Source organism: Pholis gunnellus (assembly GCF_910591455.1).
Source record: "Pholis gunnellus genome assembly, chromosome: 6".
Classification (NCBI taxonomy): Eukaryota; Metazoa; Chordata; class Actinopteri; order Perciformes; family Pholidae; genus Pholis; species Pholis gunnellus.
Window position 1 is genome coordinate 4,526,442 of NC_136532.1, and position 18,377 is coordinate 4,544,818.

Here is an 18,377-nt window from a genome sequence, read left to right on the forward strand (position 1 = left end):
AGGCAGAATAAACTGTGACTGAATCATAAATAATTCATTTAGGAATGCTTAAGATTAGCAGGTTGTAAAAATGTAAAGATCCATTTATTAACAAGCTTTATTTGCAGCTGTGTTATTACGGACTATGAGACATTCACTCAGACAAACCATGATTACAAACACATTTCTGGTTGCCAGCTTGTTGAGAAAGGCTTTGGCTTGTGCCCACCCTTTCAATCTGGTAATAATACAGTTATAAATGTAGTAATAAGTTATTACAAAATAGATTTTGTGGGACTTTTTCCAGAATCATTGGTCGATGGAATTTTTCTTTCACAAGTTGTTCCTCTTAATGGTTTATATCTAGAAAGCTTTAGTAAGTTATATGTTAATTAAGCCATTATAAACCCTTAACAACGGGTCCAATGCTGAATGACAGCAGGCCGTTTGATGGATGCTGTCTGTGCTTCCAGCCGGCAAGCAGGCGGATCCATACACTCTGAGCGACTGGATGTCATCTCTTATTTATGACGGATCATTTGCAGACTTCCCCAAATGCGATGTGTACATTAGTGACTGCATTAGCGCCGCACATTAAAGCAACCCGATGCATGGAAATGCAATTTAAATAGGGGGAGGGCTGAAACCAGTAGCCTCGACACAGAGACGGAGAAGCTCGCCAGCCAGTTTCACTGTTTCTCTCCTTTATGGTGGCATATTTGGAATTACTCTTGTGTATGTGATGCAAGTGTTCCTCACTCAAGTTCTCACGTTATGAGCGACAGAAAAGCCTCAGCGGATGGATTTAAAACCCATCGTTGTCGACAAAAAACAAAAAGCCTGTACGTGTTGCAGAAAAGTCTTTTTTCCATTAAGACAAAGTTCCCCGTGGCCCGTACACGCAACACCAGGGCCGCACGCTTCAAAGATTCCTCAGGATGTGCAGTTATTGTGGGGGTGGGTCATTTGTATGTAGCCATTCAGCGTAATGGTCACGGGGACAATAAAAGGATGCTTATGGCTGCTAGGCAGACAGAGTGGAGCCGGCATGTTACGCGTGCTCAAAGCTGCAAAACAAAACCACATTTAAGGGCAGTAAATGCATCTTTGGAAAATAGGAACAAGATGTGGGCTAAATATAAAAAAGGGCCTCACCGGACTCGGACGAGGACTTTTTAATCTGATCTGGACCAAGTGGGACCGGCCGGTTTACAGTGGCTCCTAAATCACTTCTGCAGAGCTCAGGATCAACATTGGAGGGCACACATATGTGTATATATATGTGTATATGTGTGTATATATATACATATATGTATGTATGTATGCCCTCCCCTGTTGATATTAATATCAATAATAATAAAAAGCTCTCAAAGACACTTTACATACTGTAAAAAAAATAAAAAATAGTTTAATTCAGATGGAAAAAAAGCTAAGAAAAAAATGGAATAAAAGATTATAATGAAATGGTGTTGACTAGGAAATAAAAACACGTGGAGGGGTATGATCTGGGTTTTTACATACATAATATATACATAATATATATATGTATATATCATAAGAGAAAAAACATTCTTTTATTCTTAAATGGAATCAAAAGGTAACCTCGACCCAAATGTTTAGTGCAAAGAATGATGACAGGCAGCTGGTGAAAGTGATTCTGGTGGCGCGGCAGCAGACAACACGCCGTGTTTCATCTGGAGAGATGAGAGAGAAAACAGAAAAAGATGCTGAGCGGACGGAGAGCGAAAGAAAGACCTGAGGCGGAGAGACAGAGAGACGCAGAGAGAGAGAGAGACAGACAGAGAGACAGAGACAGAGAGAGAGAGACAGACACAGAGAGAGAGAGAGAGAGACAGACAGACAGACGGGGAGAGAGAGAGACAGAGAGAGAGCGAGAGAGAGACAGAGAGAGAGAGAGAGAGAGGGAAGCTGTTGCGTGTAGTTCTGGCAGCGGTTCAGGAAATGCAGGAAACTGGATCTGGTGGTATTCCAGCCTGGCTCACACCCAAAAAATGCTGGGATCTCCCCGTCTGTCAGCGTGTGTGTGTGTGTGTGTGTGTGTGTGGGAGCCGGCTCGGTGCCAAACTATTACGAAACAGAATGGCCACGCTTCCTCCCTCACACACACTGTTTTACAGCGGCGTTGGCACGGATACCAGACTGCAGGCTGTAAACAGACGTGGTGGTAAAGTGAACTCATCTGTTTCATGTGAACCACAGAAGAAGACAATCACACAGATCACACTGATATGTGCATTGTCCCGGTTTAAAGGCCACGGCAGAACAAACTTTGAGTTGCTCTCAGTGTCGTCAAAGTTCTGTTGCCGGATGTGCAACAACAAGGCAACTCCCACGGCAACCAGTGCAGACACGGCGTTGGTTGGTGGATTAGTTTTCAAGTCTCTGCAAGTTTGTCTCCAGAGGATAACCGGACCAGAACAAAACACATGCTCAGCAGTGATCCAGGTGTGTGGTTCTAGAAGGTCTTTGTAGAACGTGTGGTTCTTGTTTTATGAATCGCTGATCCACTGAAATATGAAGGATCTTTAGTGAACTACAACTGCAGTCAAAGGGACTTTTTCTTCTTCTTCTTCTTCTAAATAATAGAAAATGCACACAGGACAAAGCAGTTACCATGACAACACAAACAGTCAGAGAAAATGTGTTCGACATAAATACTAAAACATAATTAAATTCCCTCGAGTGTGTGGATTTGAGTTTTTATTCCACTCCCTTAAAAATGAACATATGGGACTTGTGTGGGATTAAATGATGAGGTCTGGCTCCACCAGACGATTGACAAGTGACCCTAAACCTAACCTAACCTTAAGCCTAACCCTGAGCCTAACCTAACCCTAGCCTAACCATATGAAACATCCTCTATCCTCTAATCATTTTTTGTATGACAAGATTTATGAAATGTCATGTTTAATATGCAAATGAGGCATTATGTAATGGTAACTTTTGGTGAAATGGACAAAGTAGTAAAATAAACACCTCAGTGTGTATTTTGGATGTTTTCTTTCCACTAGTTTTAAAAGAAGACGTGTTGTGGAAGCCACATAACCCAAAATCTCAAAATGTACCAGCGCATTAAAAACGAGGTTTGGCGGCGTCTCGTCTTAGAACGGTGAAATTCAAAGCGGCTCCAAAGCTTTGTTTCATGGCTCAAAGACCTGCAGCGTTACACGTGACGTCTCTCTGAGTGAATAATGTCATGTAATGAACATGTCAGTGTACGGAGCCACTCCTCGCTGTGGATTGCACCTCTTCCAGCTTGTTTTTTCAACGACTATAGAAAAGCGGTGGAGGGAGGAAGGGGGAGCTCGGGCTGTACCGGTGTACCATTTCACCCCCGCCACTCAAATCATCCATTCATCTTCACATGTCATGTGGTGTACTCGGAGGTATTTACCAAAAATAAATGTTCTCAGTACTAGCGCAGCTACTGAAGGTAAACTGGCTGAAACAAGTTGGTTTTGAATGGAAGAGAGGAATATGAATTCAAGGCCAAACGCCAGGTTCAGATAGAGTTCTTTCTGTGTTTTGATGTCTGTCTCTCTGTATTAATGAGCCTCAACTGTACATCCTTCTTTGCACTATATATTTGGGTTGAGGCTACCTTTTAATTGCATTTAAGAATGCAAGAATGATATTTTTGTTACGATATATAAATAGATATATTTATATAAATATATATATATATATATATATATATATATATATATATATATATATATATATTATTTTTGTGGGACCCCGCTGTTTTTATTTAAATCTTTTGTTTTATTTTTTCTTAGCTTTTTCCCATCTGAATTAAAGTGTAAGCTACGCTGGCTAATGTATTTTTTTGAAATATTTCTTGTTATATTTGTTGAAATTTAAATCTGGTATCTGAGCCGTCCAGGCGTCTCGTGGCTACCTGCCTGTTCAGGCTGCTAATATTAACATTAGTTAAACATTCCATGTTTACTTGACTTTGGAGTCAGTGTTGCTAAATCTAGCGAGACAGTCGCCAAGCCGGCAACTTTTGGAGCGAGTTCTTTTAATTAAAGAAGAGTTGGCAACACTGGGCTGGGTTTATTCGGTTGGATGATCATTTTTTTAAAACTCTTGCCAGCTTCTCCAGTGTGAAGTGAGACATTTTACAGTTCAGAAATCAACTTGTCAGTTCTCTCTGATGGACAAACCTTTTCTAAAGGAACCTAAAACACATCTTTTGTGATTTGTGTACTGACATTTGTTGCTACGTATCAGTCTATCATCTACGATGTACCAAAACTGGCCAATATACATCGGCCCAGAGAAGCAATCGGTCGAGCTCTTGTTCCAAGAAGTTGTTGGTTTCCTTGGCACTGCCATAGCACATAGTGTTGGATCCAAAATCCAAAACGCATCAATGCTCCAAAAAAATAACTGTGCACATAAATTTAGCCATAAAGTCAGTTAGGATGTTTTGTTGCGGTGGACACACAGATTCCCAGGTTCAACAGAAAGACGTGTTAATCAAAGTCCGTGTAGAGAGGTCAGGGTGGATGGTTGGCCAACCCAGGACTTTTATGGTGTTTATGTCCTGTAGGAAGCCAAAAGTCAACGTTGAGTTATGGTAAATTACGTCGGTGATGGAAAAAGTTAAGTATCACGTGTAGTTCTTTAACCCAAACCACGATTCTTTTCTTCTTTTCTGTTTTTAAACCTGACCAGGTGGCGCTGTCGCCTAAACCACGGCGGCTTACACATTACGTCACGCCACAACATAATGCTCCGTCAAGACGTCGTGGTCATTCCACATATTTGCGATATCACGTCGCACCAATTTCCCACGTGAGCAAGTTCTCTTTTCGTGTATCTGGTCAGCGATAGAGTCTCCGAGCTGGAGCAGCGTTTCTGATATTTTTACTAGGGCTGCAACTAACGATTATTTTAATAATCGATTAATCTGTCGATTATTTGTTCGATTAATCAATGAATCGGATAAAAAAAAAAAAGCATTAGTTTCTAACCCTTTTTTTAAAAACAGAACTGACAGTGCAAATTCACAGAGAAAAAATCTTCAGAAAGTGCACAAACAGGTTGCTCGAACATCCCTGAGCTGTTAAAGTAATAATTTAAAAAAATAAATGGACTAATATCAGGAGTGGGGTTCAGCGGGTTACCCACGCCTCTCGGCGAAGGGTAGACGCACGCTGAGCCACTCAGTGTGGCGAGCGTGCAGCCCCGGACATCTAAGGGCATCACAGACCTGTTATTGCTCAATCTCGTGCGGCTGAACGCCACTCGTTCCTCTAAGAAGCTGGACGCCAACCGCACGGGGCCACGTAACTAGTTAGCATGCCGGAGTCTCGTTCGTTATCGGCATTAACCAGACAAATCGCTCCACCGACTAAGAACGGCCATGCACCACCACCCACAGAATCCAGAAAGAGCATCAATCTGTCAATCCTTTCCGTGTCCGCGCCGGGTGAGGTTTCCCCGGCCGTCCCTCTTAATCATGGCCCCATTTCAGAGAAAAACCCACAAAATAGAACCTGTAGCCACACTGGTCATAGAAGAGTCCACGCTTATTCCTGATGTTCACGTTTATTATTGTCCTCTCATGGAACACCGGGAAAACTAGAGACACAAAACAGCTTCGTGTACAAACAACAAAGAAACAAATACTCTGTCTCTCATCACCTACAAGTATAACAGCACTTTAATGAGTGAACTGAATACACGTCACCGTGTTCTGGTAGACCAGCAGTAGAATAACACGGGGAAGAAAAAGTTCGCTGTTTTCTCCCGCCATTTCTCATCTTTCTGAGCTCCGCTTAACTTCCGGTTTAATGGTCACGTTACAAAAACAAAAGCTCGTCTATCATAAGTAAAACAACGGCAAAACGGTTACGAGTTAAACACAAGGTACCCAAATCGCACAATACAAATCAACTTCCGATGTTGTCACGGCAACGTTTATACGCCGGTCAGCGTCAGCTACAGAACCGGAGTCCTGTTCCGTTATTCCGAGCTGCTGTGAACACTCAAACATCTCCGCGACTTATTGAGTGGCGTAATAATCGCGCGACACAACGAATCGATAATGAAATTCGTTGCCAACTCTTTTGATAATCGATTTTTATCGATTTTATCGATTCGTTGTTGCAGCCCTAATTTTTACCTTTCACACCACTTAACAAGTCTAAAAAGAAAGCATTGAGTTCACTCCATCTTAGCCAGAGGACAGCGACTGTGACCAACTGGCAGCGTGCAGAGGACGAAGACTCTGCTACCGGAGTTTCATATCACACAGAGAGGAATGGGAGTGTTCCACAAAGCACCATGTCTACAGGAGCCATTGTGTTGAGCAGTACACAGGACAATACATGTGTACTGGTGTGGTTCTTTTGTTGTGTAGTGCCTATTTTCAGCCAAGTATCAAGCGGCCCATCTTGAAAAACTATCAGCCCCCCCAAACAACCTCGCACCACCCACTTTAATGTGACCGTAAACCTGATCAGGGAGAGCGGCTTTCAAAGACTCCTGTGTCAACATTCTGTCAGGGAAGTGAAACCCCTCGTCAAGTCTCATGAAGCTACCGTCAAAAATAACACGCAACTTCAAATCATCCGCCTGGCAAATAGCTACATTTTTCATATATATATATATATATATTTTATCAGGCAGTAACCCCCTCCCCCCCCAGGATCTTTGGCTCCACGTATTCATCTAACAGCTGTAGCTGGCTTTAAAAATGTGCTCCGTCACTGGAAACGCTTTAATGGCATTCCTTACGGTTATACGGTGGTTCTGCCACATGGGCGGGAGGGGTGGGGGTGGGGAAACACAAGAAGTGATCGAGGGAAGGGAGCATCTGAAGTGTGTGTGTGTGTGTTGTCTGGTTCAGCCAAGCTGGCATGGCTGGATCTCCGTAAGGGACTGGACAAGTCTTCATTCCAGTGCTAGTACCAGGTATAGGAGAATGCCCCAAAATCCCAGACTCACTGCTTGTCTATTGGCAATTTTCTTCATCACAAATGTTGCATTTGAACAACCGTGTCCACCGAGCCCCAGCCCCGACCTTGTGGTCCTGTTTGGCAGAGGGGCCCCTGTGTCAGGATACATGTTGAGACCTTGTTTATCAGAGTCAGCCTTACAGGACAAGTGTGTGTACACAGAGAAGGGATTTGACTCCGGTTCTGAAGTTGCTCTCTTATACACAGAGAGAAGATAGGAATAGATACACAGGTAAAAGCAATAGAGCTACTGTTATGTACATAAAAGTAGATATGTGAGTAGTTTGAGGAACTCCTTTCTCTTTTTAAATGAAAGACTCTTGCCTAAATACGAAGTTAGAAATGTTTGTACCCGATCAGAGAACAAGTAATCAGACCAAGAATGTCTCCAAGTATTTTTATTTACAGACACTTTTGACTCTTGTTGATACTCAACAATTGTGGTCCGTGATCAAAAAGTTGTGCGTTATATTTAAGTATTATATACAGAAGTATTTTTTGGAGCATATTTTTAAGATTCGAGGCCGTCATGAAGAGAGTTTCACATTTGACGTTTTCACACTTATGAAAATGTAGTTTTATAATGTCCTCCACTGCTGCGGTTTGTTGTAAACAGTTGGATATTGAACCAGCTCTTTAAGCGCTCTGGTAGATCAGTAGCTGCTCGTATTTTAAATTCACTCAAAAAAGATGTAATCAGAGCTTCATGTAATTATTGTCATAATTGTGTTTAATGCAACATCGTGGAAAATTTGCCGCGGACGATTCATTGATTATCAAGATTTTCATTGATTGATTTTCACTGAAAAAAGTCATTAATTGTTGATCAAAACTGATATTTCTTTCCATTCGCAGTTTGCATTTAAAGCATCTTGAAACATCTTCATTCTAAGTCAATGAAACTTGCAGGAACCCTGGTATCAGTAGGACATTGACCCCCCCCCTCAATGTGGGTGTTACTTTTTAATCGCAGCAGCCTGGAATTTCTGCAGCTGCTTGCAAAAGCCCCCCCCTCTCTGTTTACGAGCCCCGACCGCTGGGCAAACATTGCCTCACTGCTGCCGTCTCTGACTGGCTTTTTCCATCCTGCCATTGTTGGGGGGAGGCCCTCAAGAATCGCCATGACGACGCGCTATCTCTTGATCGAATGCACGTGCGCGCGTCAGCTTTTTGGATCGCCGCGCGTCGCTGCTGCTGCTGACGTTGCTGTTCGTGTTGCAATAGGAGCGGCGTACCGGCGCTGAAGGGTCGAGGTATCGGGTTTTGAGCGGGAGCTCTGAGGGGAGACGACGACTTCCACTGTGAGGCGCTGATACAACGCAACGATGATTTGAGAGCAAAGCCAAACCATTCGCATCACTTGTAATTAAAAAAAACGTATTCTAATTGATGACTCTAAGTAACGCATTTGAAATTTACCCATTGGATCAAAAACCAGGTTTAAAACATTTTGAGTCTTTCACCCGTTCCTCCATCGTACCACGCTGTTCGGAGCGACACCCATGAAAAGCACCGCACTACAGCTGACGTCGTATGAAGTCCGCACAGGGAGGTGGATGGGTTGGTCAAAAATCAACCGGGGACTTTCACCCAGGAGACCGTTGTTCTTCCCGTGTGAAACCAGAAGTTAACGCTAACTTATTTCACGTAAATTCTGCGCTTAAGGAACACTACTTCATTTGTTATTTTAACCCAAACCACGATCCATTTACCTAACCAAGAAGTTTTGTTGCCTAAAGACTACAGCGGCTTGCACAGACGCACTCATTGCTTGTGTTGCTGGACAAGAAAATGCACAAAAAAACAACTTTTTGAAAAGCTTTTTGAACTTAAAAACTTGAACTTTTTTTGAAAAGCTATACGGATGGGGGTTCAGCTCTGAGGTCGAGCATCGGCCTGCAGATCAAGTGGTCCCCAGTCCTCTGTGAACGCATTCAGCATGTGGGCTGCACGGTGGCTTAGTGGTTAGCGCTGTCGCCTAACAGGGGGCCCGGGTTCGTTTCCCGGGCTGGACGGCCCGTCTACGAACTGTTTGTATGACGATACGACGCATGAGCAGAGGTGTGCTCAGACTGAATGTGGAGGAAATGTTATGCATTGGCAAAAATGTGACAGCTGGAGTGTCTCAGCAGCCCCCATTGATTCTTTCTTTCTAGTCTTACTAACCCCCAACCACTATCAGCATGTTTTATTTTGATATCAATGCTGACCATTGTTCAGGGTTTCCCATCAAGCTTTAGATTTGTGATTTGTGTTCCAGGCAGCCATTCATTTTAGTACATGAGGAAAGTCAGCTTGCATAAACACATTAAATACCTGCTTTATGTTATCTACACTTAACATATTTGTTGTTGCCAACGTTGTGTTAATAGCCCTGACCACATAGTCCCAGAGAAACTCAACAAGGGAACTCAAAGTCACTCAATCCTGTGTTTCCAGCCAATCTGAAGAGCCATAAAGACCATCAACAACATGAGGAGAAGCACCACCCACAGAGCGGGCGGCTTTTTGGGGCCAGGAACTAAATTTAGACCCAGTTCCTTTGGTCAAGGTTACTGTTTTCACAAAATGGCTCCTGTGTCCCTGGAAAAGACTCCTATGTATTGCAGGCTTCAATAATCAATCATCATCAATCATCCATTTGGATGTCAAGAAAATGAATGAATGATTTATTTATTAAATACATATTGAAGTTTAGATAGTAAAAATGTTGCTCTTTCTAGCTTCCACAGTGATACTTTGCTGTATTTCTTGTATCATTGACTGTTAATACGTTGGTATTAACACATTTTTTCTTTCTTTTCATAATAATTAATATAATAATTCAGTCCAGTCAGTTTATAATTCCTAGAAAACCCTGAACAAGATTCATTGTTCTAAAACACTGGAGTCAAATGAACCCTGGAAGTCGAAGACTAAATGCCTTCATATCATACTAATGATATGTTTTTCATTAATATGCATCAAGAATTCATTTATCTGAGTTATTTTCTCCCCTAAAGACTGAATGTCAGAACATGCACACAGATCGGTCTCCCGCCTGCAGAGGCCACAGATAACAAAGCCGGGGCAGAAAAATCCACTGACTCCTCAATACACGCGACCTTCAGCCTCATCTGCATTCTCTATTATGGCCCGTTCAGCATTTTTTTCTTGACCCAATGTATGTAATCAAAAGCTGCGAAGTCGATGGCTGGAGATTTGCATGTGCCACCCGGGGCGGCCGCTCAGCGCTAACGAGATTGAGCAATCATTGATAGCCAAACGCAGCGCTAGCAGATTAGATTGCCGCCATAAAAGTCTGTGTTTGTGTGTCAAGGTCTCCGCGGTGCGCCGACGCTGCTGATTGATTCTTGTATGATGAGCCCTTTGAGGCGTTCACTTCCGTCCTGTGAGTGCGTCCAAAATGAGCTAATTTCAGCTAAAAGCCCCTTAAGGAGCTTCAATGTTTCATATATATTTGTTTGCTCTAAAGCTGTAAGCTACACAGGGAGCTGTTTGGCCTCCTACAGACATTCCCGTACAATGACATCGGAAAACATTGTAGATTACCAGATCACAGCTTTCACTTTTGTATTTTTGAGTTCAGGGTGGAGACGGCTGTTTGTGTCCTTTAAAAAAATGTAAAAGTCAATGTTGACCTACTTTAATTTACATCTGTAACTTAAATGACCGTACAAAGATACTGATTTAAGCGAATCCATGATGTTTTACTAAACCTGACCACGGTCATTTACTTGATTTTTGTTTTGTTTCGGTTTACGCTGTTTGTTACGAATCTAAAACTGCGAGCGGAATCCGGGAGTTGAGAATTCAGTTCAATTGTATGGAAACTGATTTATATATACCCGTGGTTTGGGTATATATATATATATATATATATATATATATATATGTGTGTATGTGTGTGCAGTCGGTATACATGTCAACATAAAGATCTTTATTTGACATGGATGATGATGTACATGTGAGTAAATATATGATTTATCGTGTGTATTTACTTGTATTTACACGTTTCTGGAGTTTACTGTCCAGACTGTAAGTTGAATGAATATTTTGCTCAAACTGTTTTGAAGCTGTTGTGGATTTAATAACGGTAATAAAACTACAGTTCCCATCAAGTTATACTTGTGTGGCTGTGTGTGTGTCATCAGAACGTATTCATCTTTTGACATGTAACAGAACGCCCTCCTCATCCATCCTCAGAGCTCACCTCTCTAAAGGCCTCGCGTCTGAACCACCGATTTCTTACTTGTAAATTCCGCCGAGGTCGACAGATTTACAACTGGGAAGGTTGTCTGAAAGCTTGCACCGTGACAACGATGGCTTTTAGCTGACATGAGGCATCCTTATGTTTGTTTGAATTATGATATTTGTAGTTTTAGAAATCAGGATTATTTTAAATATCAGTGTGGTTTTGAATGAGTCTTTTTTTTCTTACTGTTCTGCTTACATTGGGTAAAAGGATCCCCCTGATCCTGGGTCTGGGTGGCTCCCCCAGCCCAAAACCACAATAGTTAGACGTGCTGGCTGGTCACCCTGGAACCCCCCCTGTCTTACTCCACTTCTCTGATTATTTTCATCCCGGCAACCAGAGTAGAATTGAGCGGAGAGTATTTAAAGAGCAAAAGCTGGTTGATGAACATCCGTTTTTAGTTCCCAGGATGGACGGGAGATGCTGGAGGTGATATGAACCCCGGGGGGGGGGGGGGGGGGGGGGGCATTGAAACATGAACCAGTGCAGCGTGTATTTTGGAGATGGGGGGGGGGGGCTGATGTAAATGCAAAAAAGGTCAACTAGCTGACGAACACAGAAAGAGATACACACACCAGCTCCATCTGTTGTACCCCCTGTCATAGATTAATGTGTTTGTGCAGGTGTGTGTGTGTGCTCGCGCATAATGCATGCCATTACATTCCTATTGAAGCCCGAGGGGCCCCCCCGCTCGGTGTCAGCGCTCACCCATACACTCGTGCACGCTTGCTTATGGTGCCTGCTCTCAGTGTCTTTCGCCAGATTGAGGTTAATCTGGACCTGTCCGGTCTGATCACCAAACAGAGATCAGACGCATCGTAAGTTAATTAACCTCTCTGTTAATCCCGCTCACTGGGGGGGCTCTGTTTTCATAATGCCTTGCAACACGAGCTGGACACGAGCGTCTCACTGCGATGTGCCAGAGAGAGATAAATGTGAGAAGAATTAGGCGGATTTGAGGGGGAAGAAATTAGCCATGACGAGGGAGAGAAAGCCCATTCCGGTTGGGGGGGGGGGGGGATTTCCAGACACTAACAGGAACAAGGAGGCCGAATGTTTTGTTCGGCATCTTTTTGACGTCGATCAACAGGATGGCTCCTTTACATGTGCTTTGCGTGGAGATTTTTGCATTCATTTTGTGTTTTAATACCCTTCTATGGGCATATTGGTGGTGTGTATATATAGAGCCCCACCCCCCGTTCCTTAGCAAGTCATTGGCCCACTGTTCAAGCCTCATGGGAGCTGGAAAATGTTCCCCTTTTACTGGCATTAATAGTTACTCATCTATCAGAATATTTAGTTTAAAATTTTCAAAGACTGCTGGCAGAAGTCCACTATAAATAAAGTTATTGACTTACAGAAAGGACCAGGATTTTCCAAGAGTCCAAGTCCCCTGAGAGCACCGCCGCTCCATTAAAATATTCTGCCCGGATACCAAAAGTAGATCAAATGTTTAGTTTTTTAGTTAAGCTCACTCATAGTTTCTGTAATATTTTCCCCAAGCTATCGATAACCAGTTTCAAACCTTTCTCTGCAATGGCAGAAATAATGAATCTACACCACTCTGTACTGTTTATTAATATAGATTATATTTCTGGAATCTATGACGGCACATTGGGGCCATTGCAGGTAAAGAAAATAGAAAGAGAGAGTTATGTGATATAACAAAATGGATATTATCTGTGCTTATATAATAAGGAAAAATTGTGGCATAATTTTTGTTGCTGTCAAAAGGAACCACAATGCTTCGTTCCTATTGGTGGGACTTGGTGGATCAGTTTCATAATACCCGTTACTTATTCTTTGATCAGATAGTTTGCGATTATAAACAAAGTGATCTGTAGGTAATGGAGAAAATGTTTTTGTGTCAACAAAATACCGTTAGGGTTTAGGGTTAGGGGAAGGAAAGGAAAGGGGGGGATTTCCTGCCACTAAAAGGAAACAAGGATGCAGAATTTGTAAATAATTTGTTCATCATCTTGTTGAGGTCAGTTAATTGTTTGGTATCCATACCGAATCTCAAGTATTGTATTGACGCCCGCAATTTGTCAGGCTGAATTTGGGGCAAGTGGGTGTAAAATGTGGCATGGGGCGTCTAAAGTAATTTTGATGGAATGGTGCGGCCCGGAAGTTTTATTTCAATTGTTTGCTCAGTTGATGTAGCAATACTACCAATAGAAGATACATCAACATTTGTGTCTGACTCAGAAATGAAGTAGTTAGCTGTTAAGTGTATTTCAACTTTTTCAGCAGATAGACAGATGCAAATTTGTGAACGTATCATTCATATAATCTAGGCATGTATGGCAAGTGATCCCCCCTCAATTTATGATTTACACTTATCATGTACATTTACCCGACACCCGCCATTGTTGACTTGACTGCCGCCTCCACTATCAGAAAGATACAACACCAAGTGTTTCCTTTCAAATGTCTCCAGTCAGACAGAGCCAGTGGGCTGGCACGCAGGAAGCTGGGAAATTCAAGTGGCCGTGGCGTTTCAGAGCCCCCCCCCCAATCACTAATCACTATCTCCCCCATACACACAGACCAGCTATCTCAGATGCCACCAGATCCCAGTCAACCCCCCCTCACTCATTTGGCTGGGAGTGACATCAGCCTAACAATAGCTGCCTGGTCATGTTTGCCCTCCTCCCGCACCACTGCAGCCGATGGAAAGACAATACCCTTTCTGACTGATAGAGAAGTGTGAGGTGACACTCTACTGAGAGAGCTTCCCCAGTCAGTCCACTAATCAAGTGAAGACATAAAGTGGAGGCAGGAGCGTCGCGTCGGGTTACGGGTCACTGACAAAAGGTGCCGGAGCTGAACGTCTACAGTACCGCAGGACATTTTAATGACAATAAACTTGCATTATACTTCCACATTCTTTACCGATGTTAAAGCTATTCAAGCTAGTACATATATGCCTTTACAGTACCAGCAGCACACAGACACAGTTCGACTAGACTAGACTAGCTGGTGAACACAGTGGAGCATTTAGCAGCTATATTACTGGTGGAGATCAAAAACGGAGCTTAAAGAGAGTGAATATTGGACTTACATTCAGCAGGTGGACACAAACACAACTCCTAATAAATGTTAATGTTCACTCTACTGGGTGTGTAAACGGACGAATGTTTGCTAACACATTCAATACACCTTCTTTACTACTGATTCAGCTACCTGAACTTGGGTATCAGCCAATACAGAGTACAGATTGGCTAACAAAAAAAAGTTAAAACGGTCATAATTCCCTCTCTAATTTCCCATTTGTATTGCCGTAAAAATCACTGGCCAAAAACTTTTTACAAGATACATAGAAAGTATAATTTACCATCATCACCCAATACTCATTTTTACTGAGACGAGCTTTGTAATGTAACTCAATGCAACCTCCGTTAACGTTAGCTGGTAGCTTCATTATTTAGCCAAACAGGACTGTGCTGTCTACCAGCTGCTGAAGGCTAACGTTAAAACTAGCTCTGCTGCTGATTTCAACACAGCTGAAACATGGCTTCCTTTCTTCCGACGAAGGCTTTGGGATTTGCTTGAAAGCTCTGGAAGTAACTGCAATTTATAGTTACCATGCAAAAAAAGGATAATCAAATGGTGAGGGCCTTTCAGGATAAGCTCTCCTCTGCTTTAAGCAAAGCTAAAGAAATAGTCAACATGTGTCATGACGTTCCACTGTCATCCGTTAAGATGGAGGCAGCGTCTGACACAGGCTGCTCATTGTGTTTCAGAAGCAAAGCAAATTCACAGGGAAATCAGTGAGAGCTCATTTGCATGATCCTTGAGATGTTTATGCAGGAGACTTACTGGTCGCTAGGCAGTGTATCTGCTCCGGTGTATGAATGAGATATCTGAAGGGATAACACAGTAACTCAAGCTTGTTCTACAAAATACAAAATACCAAACATCTCTTGCAAAAGCAAACATGTCATGCCAACTCTTTTAAAAATGGTATTTCTGCATCACAACTTTACACATAAGCACCAATGCTAACTGCACACTGATGTGCAAGTATAAAACACTATTCTTTGTCTTTGGCATTTTCAATTGTAGCATGCTGTAGATTATGACTATGAAGACAAAAGCAATGTGTTGATTCTCATGGCAGTGAAAGACACAATTACTTCCTCTAACACTCACTCCAAATGGTCCTCCATTGTTGTGCACACCACAGAGGCAACCGTAATCATATTTATAGTGTTCGAGCTCTGATTTCTAAGTAGCCTAGTTGGTTACAGGTGTTTTCACAGGTGCATTCTGGGTGCAGGTTATTGATAATTCAAGCTAGCTGCTGAAGGTATACTGAATGTATTTTAATGATTGTAACGGAATAAAGACCTACCTGGACTTACAGGAGCATTGTTCTTTAATTTCATGGTCTTCTGTCTGGATCACAAGGTGATGTGGTGGTTCACGTTTACACTGTGATCATAGCTTTAGCTTCTACCTTTATCTTTTTAACTTGTTTTTGTTGCTGAATCAGTTTGACATCATGAATATATCCTCCAATCCCATATTGTGGATCCTTCTGTCTGCTTTGTTTGTTTTTCCAAAGATTGGATAATATTTCTCCACGGAGTGCAGTTAGTGACAGTGTGGGCTCCACGGTAGCTCTGTCAGCTTGACGGAGTAGCAAGCAGCTTAGCGAAGGGTCAACTGCAAAAAGCTGTAATGTCGCGGCGTTTCCCTCTCCATTAGAGGCGGAAGACGGAGTTCTCCAGTATGCTATTGGTAATTGTTCTCCATCCATCCATTCCCTCAGGGAGAGCTGTCATGCTAATGTGGCAGCTTCATTTATCAACTCCAGCAACCAACCATGACTACACATTAAGAAAGTAAGCAGTAGATCTTACTGATATCACTAATGCAGACACATTTGCTGTCATATGAGTGTAACATGGGGATCTCACTCAAACAAATGTATTGATATTGAACTATTTCGATACTATTCGTTCAATGATGACGTTTTTTTCAACACTTTATGGAACTGTGGTATGGTTATGGTAAATTGTGACTGCAGGTTGTTCTTGACCGAGGCCAATCTCTCCAAACCTCGACAACTTAATCACACTGTCGTCATGGATAGATGAACCAGAGTTAGTTGATTCAGGAAGATGTTTTTTAGTAATTTGGGTGAAGTGACTCTTTAAATCAACCAGAAGAAGGGCTTTGAGGGGCAAAACATGTCAAATCCATGAAGCACAAAAGTCCCAAAACACCACAATGCAACACCCAAATACTAATAAACAACACTTCAAAGATGCTGCCAATGGAGGAGAACAATCACGATTGGCGATTATTATAGTTTAATAACATATGAAACATACAATTATCATGCTCTCCCCAAAGCCACCAGACAAACAGTCATTTTACCTCGCTGATCATCGTAAACACACTTCAACTTTGACGGAAAAAGAGTAATATAGTACGATAAAATGTACTTTCTGTTGCCCTATTTTGCTATCATTTACTTTACAGGAGGTCCTATATAGCAGATTGAAATGCTTCCATGTTTGCAGTGATGCCACTATTGCATATACTGACACATTGCATTCAAGCATAAATAGACACTTGACAGGACAGAATATTTATATAGAGACGCTCCAGAGGAAAGCATCCTGACGGCTGCTTTATTCCAAATAATGTGACTCTCTTATGTGTACAAAATACAATCAGCATTAGATGGGGTGTGGTGTTCTGTGTGCGGAGGAAGCCTGTAACCTTCATAGTCATTTCCAACAAGGAGTGGCTTTTTGTGTGAGAGAATGAGACAAAACCCTCAAAAGCGTGAGAGTTGCCATCCTTAAAGTCGTACATTTCTTGTTGGAAGTGTCCTAGTCAGTGAATCAAAGTCGGCTCCTGGTTGAGAACTGCTGTGATAAATGAAGCACGAGTGGAAATGAGATGTGACGGATGCTGAGTAATTAGCCGCATGCGTTAACGGGAGCTTGTGGTCAATTATCTGCTCTGTCTGTCAGATGGAGCTTTACCTCAGATGGTCAAGCGGACGGAGATGGTGGAACACGCTCTGCACAAGAGGAATACAGGACTTATGCGCTGACAGCTTGCAATGAGTGACATGAAGTTTTAAAAATGACGTTTCCTGACCTTAACTCACATTCTCTCCACTGGCCTATGGTCTCAGTAGCTAGTTTCAAGTATTCTTCAATATAGTATGATGTTTAATGAATACATTATGGTCCCATCTAGAGTCAAATAGACCACAAAGCAGGGTATGCCGTAGAGCGGGGCTACCTCGTGACTGACAGGTGGCTAACAGAGCCGTATACGGCTTGATTCGACACTCTTCCGCTTTCCAAATATGGTCACTTCCATTCGCTGGTTGCAAAGAAACGGCCAAAATCCAAGATGGCGACGGCCAAAGTGACGACCCCGAGGTTTTAAAACCGCAGTCCACAAACCAATGGGTGACGTCATGACGACTATGTCCACCTCTTATATACAGTCGATGGTTCCCATTCAGCGAAACTGCATTGTCAATAATTCTTTGAGGGAAACATGTATTTTCTCTAGGATTCCGTATGTTTGTGACGTATCACATACATTTCTTATCAAAATCTGCAGAAAATCTGCATGTTGGGAGGTTGGATGAGGGCATCAAACAAACACAGGACTGTCACCAAGGAGACCACTGTTCATGTCCAATGTGAAACTAAAAGTCAATGTTGACTGATTTTAATTTACAACGGTGACTTAAATAACGTAGCAAACACACTTATTTTAATCCAAACACAGTGTTTTGCTAAACTCAATTCAGTAGTTTTGTTTCAATGCACAACGTTAAGTACGTGTTCAAAACTACAACTGCAATCCGGAAATCCGTTTCTCTCGAAACATTAATGAAAATCCAGTTAAGTTGTATGAGAGCGCCATTTTGCTGGAGACAGGGTTGTTACAACACATGTGAGCACATTTCATTCAGTTTTGACACATTTCCCGTTCGTGTTGTGAATTGTCACAATATCCAATGGATGTGTAACCCGACCTTCATACCACCATGCTGCGGTGTCTGCGATGAAAGCAACATTACTCCACACTGACCTGTAGAGATTGCATTATTTGATTGCGTTCATCAAACCATTGCTCTTGCTGTTTGTTCTTGGTTCACTGTGCTC

The 18,377-nt window shown here is 42.3% G+C and overlaps 1 protein-coding gene across 1 annotated transcript in view; it reads left to right on the forward strand.

Moving 5' to 3' along the window:
- arid3c (AT rich interactive domain 3C (BRIGHT-like)) overlaps positions 1-18,377 on the forward strand; it is a gene marked incomplete at both ends in the record, with an annotated part of 81,359 nt that overhangs the window by 1,245 nt on the left and 61,737 nt on the right. The gene's annotated exons all lie outside the window — the stretch shown is intronic.